Below are 14,987 nucleotides of genomic sequence, written 5' to 3'. Positions count from 1 at the left end.
AAAAAAAAAAAAAAAAAAAAAAAAAAAAAAAAAAAAAAAAAAAAAAAAAAAAAAAAAAAAAAAAAAAAAAAAAAAAAAAAAAAAAAAAAAACAGTCCAAAAATTTTTACCAACATTTTTCCTAGCATTCATTCTGCCAATTTAAGTCTTTGGTATTGATCAGAGATAATGATAGCAGAAAGGTTTGCAGTAGCAACCTCTGGAGTGTGCATGTTTCTGATTAAATGTTAGCTGATCAGTCCTGGAGTGTGACTGCCAGATTAGGGGAACAAACTACTCTTATAGTGTCACTTAGACAAATACGTGAAAATTATCACATTGTCTGTGCTGAAGTGTTTTAAGTTATAGAGCTCATAACACCTGCCATGGTTAACATTCTATCCTACTTGCTAATAGGGGCTTCTCTAAAATCCTCCCATATTCCTGGTCAACCAGGTGGCAAGGACTCATTAAAAAAAAAGGTATGAAAAGTGATCTGTTACTGGTGCTCCCTTAAAGCAATGAGAGCACTTTACATTAAACTACATAAAAATGGCCTTGTTTCTTTGCATTTACATTGATTAATTCATTTATATTCTACAGGAGTAAATCTTTGGTTTGTAAAATGGTCCAAAATTCAATATGTCAAAGCACAGCATATATTTAATTACATAATTTGATTAATAGTGCTTTAGAGTGCATACTTGACATTTACTTAGGAAATTTGATTCCTTTGGGAATTGTTTACTGCTAAGAGATAAGTATAAATTTATATTAATGTTGCCTTCCAAAAGCAAAATTGCCTTTCCTTCAGTAAACAGATCATGTCAATTTTGGTCACTTAAAAAAATGGAGAATTGATGAGTGTTTTCGTGTTGTTTTTCAACAAAGCCAGGAAAATATAGGATGCCCGTTTCACTACTGCAGGATGAAATGAAATCTTTTAGTATAGGACAACATTGCAACTAAATGCTTTGGAAACTCTTATTGATATTTATGTTTAAAAGATTACTTTTTAAAGTAAAAGTGGCTTAGGCTACCTACCAAATCTTTATTTCTTTATTTTCTGATGAGTAATAGCTTTATTTTATTACACTTGTAGTGAAATGTGACAGAATATGTAAGTTCAACTTAAATACCCCAAACAATGGTTTTTCTCCTTACTTGAGTTTATTCATAAAGTATAGGTATTTCCACCTCCCTCTATGGATTAGTTCTGCTGTATAAGTCAACTGATAGACTGTAATTGTATTTGAAAGTATTCTTCAGACTGTCGCCTTTGCTATTGATTGGAAAAGGACAAAGAATCAGTAGGTAAGACATTACTGAACGAGGCCCTAGTTACTTGGGAACAGTTCTACTGAGCAACTGGGTGTGAAGCTGAAGATAGGTAATGGGTAGAGTAGAAGTAGCATTACGAGATAAAATATATAGTTAGTTTGAATTTCAGATAAACAACACATGATTTTTTAGAATGAGTATATATGTATGTATGTATGTGTGGGATGTATTTACACCAAAATATTACTCTTTATTTATGTGAAATTGAAATTTAGGCATTCTATACTTTTTGTTTGTAAAATTTGGCAACTCTAGATAGAGAAGTTGGGGATATAGACAGTCTATATTTCAATTTCTATTTTTGTCTGCATCTTGAATATTGGTTTTAAAAAAGTGGTGATCTTAAATTAAAACTTCTTTAGGAAATGATTCTGGACTGAGATTTAGAAGGTTTTTTTGTTTATTTGTTTTCTACTTAGGACCTTGTGAATTTTTCTTTCTGAAACCTGTAATTCAAAATTATGGGAAAAGCAAGCACACTTCAGTTGTTTGAAAATGAGTAACTCAGGGCAATTGGAGAGGAAACGGATGGACTCTAACGCTGGATCATTGGTTATTGGTACAATTTGTAGATTGGCACACCACTTGAGCTCTGAAAGGCCTACATTAATGACTTAGAAAATGAGATTTAAACTCAAATATACTTGAGTCAAACTATAAAACTCATGATGTGACTTTGAATATTATTGTCTTCCCCAATATAGTGAAATGAATATAACAGTAGTAATCCTGTCATGAGTATTAAGTCAAATAACAATTATAAAATTCTTGGCATAAACTTGACATGTGCAAAATACTACAAAAGTGGCTGCTTTGTTCTCATGTCTTTTCAAGTCAAGTGTGTTTGGAACTAAGTTGAATATTTATTTTCTTAAAAATAAGTAAACAAGAAATAAATGTGACCATGCCATTTCAGGGAAAATATTTATTTGCTATATAAATTAGGCTAAGAAATAGGGGAAAAATCTATTTTTTGTAAAAGAAGAGAGAACATGAACAATTTTGCTTGTGATATATTTTTTCCCTGTTAAAATTTTCTCCTATTGTATTTCTAGAGATCTATGAATTTTCATCTAAACCCCTCTTTTAAAATATTTCAGTATGTATCACTTACACGGTTTGGATTTTTGTCCCTGCTCAAATCTCATGTGGAATTGTAACTCCTAGTGTTGGAACAGGGACCTGATGGGAGGTGATTAGATCATGGGGGTAGATTTCCCACTTGCTGTTCTCATGATAGTGAGTTCTCACAAGATCTAGTTGTTTGAAAGTGTATAGCACCTCCTTCTTCTCTCTCTCTGTTTCCTTTTCTGGCCACATAAGACATGTCTGCCACTTCTTTGTCTTCTGCCATGATTGTAAGTTTCCTGAGGCCTCCCAGCTGTGTGTGCTTCCTGTACAGCCTCTGGAACTGTGACTCAGTTAAACCTCTCTATTGTATAAATTACCCAGTCTCAGGTAGTTCTTTATAGCAATGAGAGAAGGGACTAATATAGTCACCAATCATATTCATTTTCCATTTTACTAAAAAGCTAAATTTATGTCATCAGTAATAATGACAGATCTAGAATTCTATGGAATTTCAATGCAGAAATATTATATTCCCAAGTAGTCAGAAACATGTGAAGATTTTATTCTTATTGTTACTATGATACTTTATTTTTATTTCATGTTTAATTGTTTTTAAAGTATTGTGCTCATCCTAAAACTGATGATACATTGTAAAAAATATGCTATGATGTGTGATCATTGTAGCTAACCATCATTGATATGATGTATCAATTTTTTTTTATACCAACTAAATCAACATGTAATAACCTGGAAAGGCAAAGTCTCAGAATCTTAGGGGATGGAATTGCTGTTCCAAGGTAGTGCTCTTTGGGCTCTATATGAATTACATCTGCTTATGTTGACTAAACCATCATTCCAATTTTGTGAGTGAGATCACCAATTTCATAAGTCCTCCTTTGGGGAACTTAGGAGGCTCAGTGACTTAGAAGAAACCCAGTTCTCTTCAACTCCATATTTGAATCTTTCAGGTATTTTTGTCACCTAACTGACAAGGTTTTGGGACGTATTTTCAATTAATAGGAAACTATTTTTGTCAGTCATCTCGTAGGTATTGAGAGTAGATGGAAAAAATGCTCACACTTAAAACAATTTGCAGTTACAGGAAGATGGACCACCAATATGTATAATGTGGTTGGAAACAAGTGTGGTTAGCAAGGGAAGAGAAATAAAGGAGGCCAGGGAAATCTTCTGAGTTGAGGCATGTAAGTGAGAGCAAACATGACGCCCAGCGACCTGGCAACACCTGCCACTTCCTGAAAGTAAAAGAATTGGAGCAGGTTAAGTTAAAGATCTCCACTGAAAATGACCCATTTAGAAGATCATAAGAGGAAAATAAATGGGCAAATTTTGCTTAGACTAACATCATTAGAATTTTTAAACATTTAAAACAAATTCTTCCCTTATTAACACTTGACTAGAAATAACAGCAGAAATAATATTAGGTACAGTCAGCTGTCTATGGGTTCCACATTTGCGGATTCAACCAAACACAGATCAAAACTATTGGGGAAAAAAATGTGTCGGTACTGAACATGTATAGACTTTTTCCTTGCCATTATTCCCTCAACAATACAGTATGACAACTATTTACATAGTACTCGGTATTATCTATAAATGACTTAAAATATACAAGAGAATATGCTATAGCATGAAATACTATTGTCATTTTATATCAGAGACTCAAGATTTTGGTATCCACAGGAATTCCTGGTACAAATTCTCCATGGAAACTGAGGGTTGACCATGATTTATCTGCATTTAATATGTACCAGGCATTGTGCCTAAGCTCTATGTATATTATCTCATTTCATACTCACTACGGCTTCTTAAAGGATTCTTGTCCCCATTTTGCAGATGAAAAAGTTGAGGCTAAGGAAGTTAAGGACTAGAGTTTAGGTTAAAACCTGTTTGTCTCCTTGGCCTGTAGTATAATTTTTATGAACTGCTCCTCTTTAATTCAAGGGGCGAGTTGCTTGGTATTCTTCTCTTCACACTAAGAAGGCAGAATTGACAGAAGAAATCAACAGAAGTTCTTAAAATTGAATTATTAGCATTATCTTGTATGCTCTTTCACCCACACACAAAGAAGATATATGCACTCAGCTACTTACTCAGAAAAGGAAAGCTAATAAATGACTTGTTTCTTATATTAATGGAATTATCTAGCAGAGAGGAGAAAAAGCAACAATAAGTCAAATGTTTGCCTATTGGCATAGCCCCAGAAAACCGAATCCATTTGGAGGGCTAAAGTGGAAACAGTTGTCTATACAATTTCCAAATGTTTTTTGTTTTGTTTTCTTTTTTTTCTCCGTTGGAAAGGGGGTTGTGAGCTTTATTGTAAATACACTGGGTGATGAGATCCATGTCTTAGTGGATCTGTGTTTTAAAGACTTGTAGGTGGCTAACTCTGTTTGTGATAGAGATGAGAGCAGGGAAGAAGATAGAAATTAGGCAAATACACAGTCAACCAAATGTCAAGAACCAGAAATGAGGATAAGTTTTCAGCATGTATTTATTTACAATTCAAGCTGCAACATAAGCCCGTCTGTGAAAATTCCGTTCTTGGGGAGACACTCTTAGAGTAGTCTTCAGTGTCTCCACCAGAGGGCAGTAATGTCTTCTGCTAGGTCTTGAGTGGCGGTGACTACTCACCAGTCGGATGGAACAGTGGGGGAGTGATTTACCCAGTCTGCATTTGGACAGCAGGGTGAATTTGGTACCAAAGCCCAATAGAAGACAGAGGAGTGATATTACAGCAACAAACATATAGCTGTGAAGGCTTTTAAATCAGAAGCACAAACAATAATACAGTCGTCAAAGTTGATTGAATTGGGATGGTATGGTATTCAAAATTCAAAGTATGGTTAATCCTGGAAGATGTCATCAACAGTGTTCAGTGAGCATGATGGCAAAAATCCCTGTGTCCAATGAAACCACAGGAAGATCATCTTTTAGACCAAAAAAGAAAGATAGGGCATTTCTTCTAAGAAGCTCGAATATCTAAATCACCTTGCCTTGTGCCATGGGGTAGGTCTCTTGTGTCTAATCACACCTGTCTCTCATTCCATTATCGCAGATTGGTTTAACTAAAATTAGATACTAAGAATCTGAGGTGCGAAATCCTCACAATGGTCCAGCACTTGGGAAAGGAGGTGGGAGAAAGCCAAACTGGGCACAGCATGAAATTGGAATGTGATCCTGGCCTGGCAAAGCCTTGGCCAACATGGCCAAGGGCCCTGGTATAAGAATTGCCCACTAGTGCTCTGTGTTAGATGCACATGATGAGGTCTTTATACCACAGTCTCACTCAGTCCTGGATGTGAGCTGCCCCAAGTAGGGCTGAGGAAGTCTCTGAAGGAGCTGTGAGATGCAGGCTATGTGAATCCCTGAAATGGAACTTTTCTGATTTATGACAGATAAATTCAGTTTTTGGATGCAAGAAAAAGTTGGCCAAGAGGCTCCTTCCTTGTCATTCCCAAAGAGTCCTTCTTCAATGCAGTCATACTGCGATTTTTCTAAAAAATAGTATTTCCCTATGTTTGTGATGGATTTCTTTTTCCATAAAATTACATAGCTGAAAGAACTACTAAAGCTTACTCAGCTTAACCTACTCAATTTACAAATATGGAATGTGAAGTCTCTGAGAGTTAAGTAACTTATTGGCAATTGCACAAATAAGTTAGTAGCAGAGTCAGAATTCAAACCTCATTAGATTACTCAATCCAGTACTCATTCTAATTTGTCAACATGTACCAATCTAGCCACACACTACTGCCAAGAATTTTTTTGTAATCAGTAGCATCAATAATATACCAGCTTCTATAGATTAAGTGATAGTGTTATTTAACATATCATTGTTTTATTAACAGTAATAGTTTTTTATTATACAAATTACAAGAGTAGCAATAATTTAGCATCAGTTTTTCTTTAAATTTCCCTCATTTACTGTACTCTCCTCTGTTCCACAATTGTTCGTTCCTCAGCAGTGGTTGACTCAATCTAGAAATCTATCCTGCCCCCATTTTTAGCTGTTGACATCTTTCTTTTAAAGTCAAGTTCACCTGCTGTCTCCATTCTGTTTGGTTGAATTTTCCTTTACTTGGTGAGAAAGGAGGTATGAGGTGATTCTTTTCTTCCTGGTTGGAAGCCAACAAAAAGCAGATTTAATGAAACTCTTCATGCAGGCCATTAGTGGTGGAGGAAAAAATGAGAAAACTAGGAGCAAGAGAGGGGAAGAATATAAGAAGGTAGATAGCTAAAAAGAATTCGAGGTATGACCCAAGCCAGTTTTTAAAAATTATTATTTCATTAATTTATTACTATGAAGACAGCAGATTCTTTTTATTTTTAAAATTTCAATAGTTTTGGGGGAACAGGTAGTGTTTGGTTACATAAATAAGTTCTTTAGTGGTAATTTCTGATATTTTGGTGCACCCATCACCCGAGCAGTGTACACTGTACCCAATGTGTAGTCTTTATTCCTCATCCCCTTCCCCCCTTTCGGCTGAGTCTCCAATGTCCATCATATCATTCTCTGCCTTTGTGTCCTCATAGCTCAGTTCCCACTTATAAGTGAGAACATATGATGCTTTGTTTTTCATTCCTGAAATACTTCACTTAGAATAATGGGCTCCAATTCCAACCAGGTTGCTGGAGATGCCTTTATTTTATTCCTTTTTGTAGCTAAGTAGCATTCCATGGTACATGTGTGCCACATTTTCTTTACCCACTTGTTGATTGATGAGCATTTGAACTGGTTTTATATTTTTGCAACTGTAAATTGTGCTGCTAAAAACATGAATGTGTAAGTTTCTTTTTTGTATAATGACTTCTTTTCCTCTGGGTAGGTACCCAGGATAGAGATTACTGGATCAAATGGTAGTTCTACTTTTTAATTCTTTAAGGAATCTCCACACTGTTTCCCATAGTGGTTGTACTAATTTACATTCCCACTAACAGTGTAAAAGTGTTCCCTTTTCACCACATCCACACCAACATCTATTTTTTTTTAAATTTTTTGATAATGGCTATTCTTGCAGGAGTAAAGTGGTATCACATTACAGTTTTGATTTGCATTTTCCTGATAATTAGTGATGTTAAGCATTTTTTCATATGTTTGTTGGCCATTTGTATACCTTCTTTTGAGAATTGTCTATTCAGTCATTAGCCCACTTTTTGATGGGATTGTTTTGTTCTTGCTGATTTGTTTGAGTTCCTGATAGATTCTGGATATTAGTCCTTTTTTTGATGTTATAGATTGCAAAGATTTACTCCCACTCTGTGAGTTATCTGCTTACTCTGTTGATTGTTTTTTTTGCTTTGCAGAAGGTTTTTTTTTTTTTTTTTTGAGATGAAGTCTCACTCTGTCGCCCAGGCTGGAGTGCAGTGGCACAATCTCAGCTCACTGCAACCTTTGTCTCCTGGGTTCAAACTATTCTCCTACCTCAGCCTCCTGAGTAGCTGGGACTGCAGGCACATGCCACCATGCTCAGCTAATTTTTGTATTTTTAGTAGAGATGGGTTTTTACCATGTTGGCCAGGATGGTCTGGATCTCCTGATCTTGTGATCCACCCACCTTGGCCTTCCAAAGTGCTGGGAATTACAGGCGTGAGTCACCATGCCTGGCCAGAAGTTTTTTACTTTAATGAAATCCCATCTATTTATCTTTGTTTTTGTTGGATTTGCTTTTGGGTTCTTGGTCATAAAGTCTGCCTAAGCCATGTCTAGAAGGGGTTTTTAAATGTTATCTTCCACAATTTTTCTGGTTTCAGGTCTTTGATTTAAGTCTTTGATTCATATTGAGGTGATTTCTGCATAGGGTGCCAGATGAGGATCCAGCTTCATCCTTCTACCTATGGTTTGCCGGTTATCCTAGTACCATTTGTTAAATAGGGTGTCCTTTCCATGCTTTATGTTTTTGTTTGCTTTGTCAAAGATCAGATGACTGTAAGTATTTGGCTTTATTTCTGGATTCTCTGTTCTGTTCCATTGGTCTATATGCCTATTTTTATGCCAGTACCATGCCATTTTGGTGACTGTGGCCTTATAGTATAGTTTGAAGTTGGGTACTGTGATGCCTCCAGATTAGTTCCTTTTGCTTTGCCTTAAATTGACTATGCAGGCACTTTTGTTATTCCGCATGAATTTTGGGATTTTTTTTCTCATTCTGTGAAGAATGATGGTGTTATTTTGATGGAAATTATATTGAATTTGTAGATTGCTTTTGGTAGTATGGTCAGTTTTCACAATATTGATTCTGCCCATCCATGAGCATGGAATGTATTACCATTTGTTTGTGTCATGTATGATTTCTTTCAGCAGTGTTTTGTAGTTTTCCTTATAGAAGTTTTTCACCTCCTTGATTAAGTATATTCCTAAGTATTTTATCTTTTGCAGCTATTGTAAAAGAGGTTGGGTTCTTGATTGATCCTCACCTTGGTAACTATTGGTGTATAGTAAATAAACTGATTAGTGTATATTAATATTGTATCCTGAAACTTTGCTGAATTAATTTATCCATTCCAGGAGCTTTTTGGATGAGTCTTTAGGGTTTTCTAGGTATATGATCATATCACTACTAACCAGCAGCAGTTTGAATTCCTCATTACCAATGTGGATGCCCTTTATTTCTTTCTCTTGTCTGATTGCTCTGACTAGGACTTGCAGTACTATGTTGAATAGAAGTGGTGAAAGTGGGCATCCTTGTTTTGTTTCAGGTCTCAGAGGGAATGCTTTCAGCTTTCCCCTGTTCAGTATAAGGTTGGCTGTGGGTTTGTCATATATGAGTTTTATTACCTTAAAGTGTGTCCCTTCTATGCCAAATCTGCTGAGGGTTTTAATCATAAAGGATGCTGGATTTTGTCAAATGCCTTTCTGCGTCTATTGAGATGATCATGTGATTTTTATTTTTAATTCTCTTTAAGTGGTGTAACACATTTATTGACTTGTGGGTGTTAAACCATCCCTGCATCCCTGGTGTGAAACCCACTTGATCATGGTGGATTATCTGTTTGTTCTGCTGTTGAGTTCTGTTAGCTATTATTTTGATGAAGATTTTCACATCTATGTTCATCAGAGATATTGGTCTGCAATTTTCTTTTTTTGTTACATTATTTCCTGGTTTTGGTATTAGAGTGATATTGGTTTCATAGAATGATTTGGGAAGGATTCCTTCTTTCTCTATCTTTTGGAATACTGTCAATAGGATTATTGCCAACTCCTATTTGCATATCCGATAGAATTCAGTTGTGAATCTATCTGGTCCTGGCCTTTTTTTGTTGGTAACATTTTAGTTATGATTTCAATCTTGCTTCTTGTTACTGGTTTGTTCACAGTTTCTATTTCTTCCTCGTTAAGCTAGGAAGGTTGTGTATTTCCAGGACTTTATTAATCTCCTCTAGGTTTTCTAGTTTGTGCATGTAAAGGTGTTCATAGTAGCCTTTAATGATTTTTTGTATTTCTGTTGTATCAGTTGTAATAGCTCTCATTGTGTTTCTAATTGAGCTTATTTGGATCTTCTTTCTGCTTTTCCTGATTAATCTCACTATTGGCCTATCAATTTTATTTATCCTTTCAAAGACCCAACTTTTTATATCTTTTGTCTTTGTTTTGTTTGTTTGTTTGTTTGTTTCAATTTCATTTAGTTCTCATTTAATCTTGGTTATTTCTTTTCTTCTGCTGTGTTCAGGTTTCATTTGTTCTTGCTTCTCTAATTCCTTGAAGTATGACCTTAGGTTGTTTATTTGTGATCTTTCAGACTTTTTAATGTAGACATTTAATGCTGTGAACTTTCCTGTTAGTATTGCTTTTGCTGTATCCCAGAGGTTTTGAAAAATTGTGTCACTGTTATTCAGTTCAAGAATTTTTAAATTTCCACCTTGATTTCATTGTATATCCAACAATCATTCAGCAACAGATTATTTAGTTTCTATGTATTTGCAGGGTTTTGAGGTTTCCTTTCAGAGTTGATTTCCAATTTTATTCCACTGTAGTCGGGAGAGTTCTTGATATAATTGTGATTTTCTTAAATTTGTTGACACTTGTTTTGTGGCCTATTATATGGTCTATCTTGGAGAATATTCCATGTGCTGATAAATAGAATGTATATTCTGCAGTTGTTGGGTAGAATGTTCTGTAAATATCTGTTAAGTTTATTTTTTCTAGGGTATAGTTTAATTCCATTTTTCCTTTGTTGACTTTCTGTCTTAATGACCTGCCTAGTGATGTCAATGGAGTATTGCAGTCTCCCACTATTATTGTGTTGCCATCTATCTCATTTCTTAGGTCTAGAAGTAATTGTTTTATAAATTTGATAGCTCCAGTGTTAGGTGCATATATATTTAGGATTGTGATATTTTCCTGATAGACTAGTTCTTTTGTCATTACATAATGTCCCTCTTTGTCTTTTTTAACTTCTGTTGCTTTAAAGTTTGTTTTGTCTGATATAAGAATAGCTACTCCTGCTTGCTTTTGGTGTCTGTTGGCATGGAGTATCTTTTCCCACCCCTTTACCTAAGTTTATGTGAGTCTTTATGTGTCAGATAAGTCTCTTGAAGACAGCAGATACTTGGTTGGTGACTTCGAATTCATTTTGCCATTCTGTATCTTTTAAGTGGACCATTTAGACCATTCACATTCAACATCAGTATTGAGATGTGAGGCACTATTTTATTTATTGTGGTTTGTTGCCTGAATACTTTGTTGTTGTTTTTTTCTATTGTGTTATTGTTTTATAGATCCTATGAGATGTATGCTTTAGGAAATTCTATTTTTGTGTATTTCAAGGATTTGTTTCAAGATTTAGAGCTCTTTTTAGCAGTTCTTGTAGTGCTGGTTTGGTAGTGGTGAATTCTCTCAGCATTTGTTTATATGAAAATGACCATATCTTTCCTTCATTTATGAAGCTTAGTTTCACTGGATTTAAAATTCTTGTCTGATAATTGTTTTGTTTAAGGAGGCTAAAGATAGGACCCCAATCCCTTCTAGCTTGTAAGGTTTCTGCTGAGAAGTCTGCTGTTAATATGGTAAGTTTTCCTTTATAGGTTACTAATGCTTTTGCTTCACAGCTCTTAAGATTCCTTCCTTCATCTTGACTTTAGGTAACCTGATGACTATGTGCCTAGGTGATGATCTTTTTGGAATGAATTTCCAAGGTGTTCTTTGAGCTTCTTGTATTTGAGTATCTAGATCTCTGGCAAGTCTGGGAAACTTTTCCTTGATTATTCCCTAAAATATGTTTTCTAAACTTTTAGATTTCTTTTTCCTCAGGAAAGCGAATTATTCTTAGATTTTGTCATTTAACATAATCTCAAACTTCTTGGAGGCTTTGTTTATTTTTTAAAATTCTTTTTTTTTGTTGTTGGATTGGGTTAATTCAAAAGGCTTGTCTTTGAACTCTGAAGTTCTTTCTTCTTGTTTGATTCTCTTACTGATTTTACAGTGCATTTTTCATTTCTCTAAATGTGTCCTTAATTTCCAGAAGTTGTGTTTTTTATTTATGCTATCCATTTGACTGGAGATTTTTCCATTCATATATTGTATCATTAAAAAAAATTTTTTTTCAAGTTGCAATCCACTTTTCTCTGATGCCTCGATTGGCTTAACAATTGGCCTTATGAATGCTTTTCCTAGTAATTCAGAGATTTCATCTTGGTTTGGATCCATTGCTTGTGAACTAGTGTGATCTTCTGTGGATGTTAAGGAACCTTGTTTTTTCACATTACCAGAATTATTTTTCTGCTTCCTTCTCATTAGTGTAGACTGTTTCACAGGGACGATCTGGCACTCAAGTGCTGCTTCCCAGATTCTTTTGTCCCACAGGTTTGTTCCCTTGATGTGGTACATTTCCCTTTCCCCTAGGGATGGGGCTTCCTGAGAGCTGATCTGCAGTTATTGTTATTATTACTCTGGATCTAGTTACCCAGTGGAGATATTGAGCTCCAGGCTGGTATTGGGGAGTGTCTGCAGAGTCCTGTGATATGATCCATCATTAGGTCTCTCAGCCATGGATCCCAGCAGCTACTCTGGTGGAAGTAGCAGCGGAGTAAAGTGGACTTTGTGAGGGTCCTTGGTTATATTTCTGTTAAGTGTGCTGGATTTGTGTTGATTGGCCAGGAGGTGGTGTTTTCAAGAGTGCATCAGCTGCAGTTGTATAAGAAGGATACAAGCTTGTTCTAGAGTCACCCCTGGATAAGTATTCAGCTTCCTCAGGTGGTAGGCAGGGCCATAGAGCTCCCTAGAGATTATGGCCTTTGTCTTTGGTTTCCAAGGTAGGTAGAGAAAGACAATCAGGTGGAGGCAGTGTTAGGTGTGTCTGAGTTCAGACTCTTTTTGGGTGGGGCTTGCTGCAGCTCCTATAGGGGATGAGGTGTGGTTCCCAGGCCAAGGGAGTTAAGTTCCCAGGGGTATTATGGCTGTCTCTGCTGCATCGCACAGGTCATCAGGGAAGTGGGGGAAAGTCAGCAGCCATAGGCCTCACCCATTTCCCACACAGCCTGCATCCTGAAAGGCTGGTCTCACTCCTACTGTGACCCCTCAACAGCACTGAGTTTACTTCCAGGCAGTTGGTGAGCAGGGTTGAGAACTTTCCCCAGGCTACAAGCCTCCGAGCTGAGAAAGCAAGCTACTCACAGCTCCTCAGCTGTCCCACAGAGCCTACAGTGGCAATCCACCTCTTTCAAGGTCTGTGACTTTTTTCAGCTTTCCTGGTATGTTCCTGTGGTAATTCTTGGAGCAAAAATTCATGATGTAGGTCTCCACATGCTTCTCTGTCCCTCCAAGTGGCAGCTGCAAGTCAGTCCTTCCTCCTATTGGCCATTTTTCTGATAACCAATCTTCAAGCCTCTTTTGAGGTTTATTATGTTACACACTTAATGATGATGATGATGATGATGATGATTACCCTTATTATTCCATGTTACAGATTAAAAAATTGGGGCTAGGATGGGTTAAATTATTTGAGCAGATTTAGGTAGGATTTTCTCTCCTTCCTTCCTTTCTTTTTCTTCTGTTTGTCCAGTCTTTCATCACATATTCATTAACTGTACTTTGTCAAACACTCCAGTGTATATGTGCTTTACATTGGACTGTGTTGTGTAAGAAGGAAATAACCTTTTATCTCTTAAGCCACTAAAATTTGGTAGTTATTTGTTCTGGAGGTTTTTGGTTTTTATAACAATCTACACCTGATTAATACAAAAGTACTGATCAAGTCTGTCTTTGTGACTTCAAATGTTGAAACAGTTAATATATGAAATTGTTTCCTTCTAGTCTGAATAACACGTTTGAGATGGTGTTGTTATAGTGCTGGGACTGTATGACAGCTTGTTGCACAACTCACAGTTCTAACGTATTTCCTATGTTATATGTTCACTTGGAGATTAAACCACATGCCCTGTGTATTACTCAAGGTATGTGCCTTCATTTATTTTAATCTGGTACTTTTATTCTATTTGTATTATGTACAGAGCTTTGGTCTCTCAATTCTAATCAGTTTTCTCTTTCTTTCTCTTTGTACTCTCAATTGTTTTAGTGTTTAGTTTAGTAGTTTCTAGTCTAGTAGTCTATTTGGTCTTTCCTGAAATGTTTCTCTTTTATGATTTTTTTTCACAGTTTTATCTTTCTTACCTCTTTAAGACTTTCATTAGGTAAATGTTCAATGATGCACACAATTTTTTATTGAATACAGAAACACTCTGAAACTTACATTTTAATAAGGTCTTTAATGCATTGTATTAAGTCAAAAATCAGTGATGCATGTTTAATATTATATGCTTAGCATGTTTCAAAATTAATTTTCACATATTAAGCCAGCACATTCTCAGAAATGCATTTAATTTTTTTAACCTGACATTGTCAATTTTTACAATTTTTTCAGGAGTGTCTTTCATATTATCAGTGGGAACTTGTCTTTTCATAGGTAGAGGCGATCTGAAAATTCACAGAACTGAACCTTGGAAAAAGATAAGAATTTGGATTTTAACTGGTTCTTCTATAGCCCGGTAAAATTAATATATGAAGAAGAAATAAAAAACAGCAAAAAACTGAAAAACATAGGAAGCTATATTCAATTTCACTTACTTTTATTCTTAATAAAGCAGGAGAATAAAGGAATTATAGATTTTCTGGAAGAATAATTGTCAGAAAGTTTCCAGAGTAAACTCCACTGACTTAGTTCATTTCATGTCGTCATTGAGTAAACTGTCACTCTGTGCTAGGCACTGGCAATACAAAGATCAGTAATCTGTGTTGCTCAAGTATTTATGGATGGAGTCAGTAAGAGGTAGATATGCAGATGGGCAATTACAATACAATTCTTAATTTCCCTAACAGAGCAAGCCTTGTACAAAGAACAAACATTTGACCTTTTTGGAAAAACAGGAACACTTCATGCAGGATGGGCCAGTAATGCAAGGACTAATAGTATTTGGTAGAGAGAAAAGGGCATCCAACACTGGTAAGGTAGTATAAACAGCTCTGGGTAAAGACAGGAAAAGCAGTGAGGCTTAGGAAATTCCAAAGGATTCAATGTGCTTGGAGAATAAAGTGAGAAGTGGATAGGGTGTTGGGTGGGAAAGGTGAAGGTGGAGATGACAAAA

This window comes from Cebus imitator, unplaced genomic scaffold (genome assembly GCF_001604975.1).
Source record: "Cebus imitator isolate Cc_AM_T3 unplaced genomic scaffold, Cebus_imitator-1.0 Scaffold477, whole genome shotgun sequence".
Taxonomy (NCBI): Eukaryota; Metazoa; Chordata; class Mammalia; order Primates; family Cebidae; genus Cebus; species Cebus imitator.
This window is presented reverse-complemented; position numbering follows the sequence as displayed.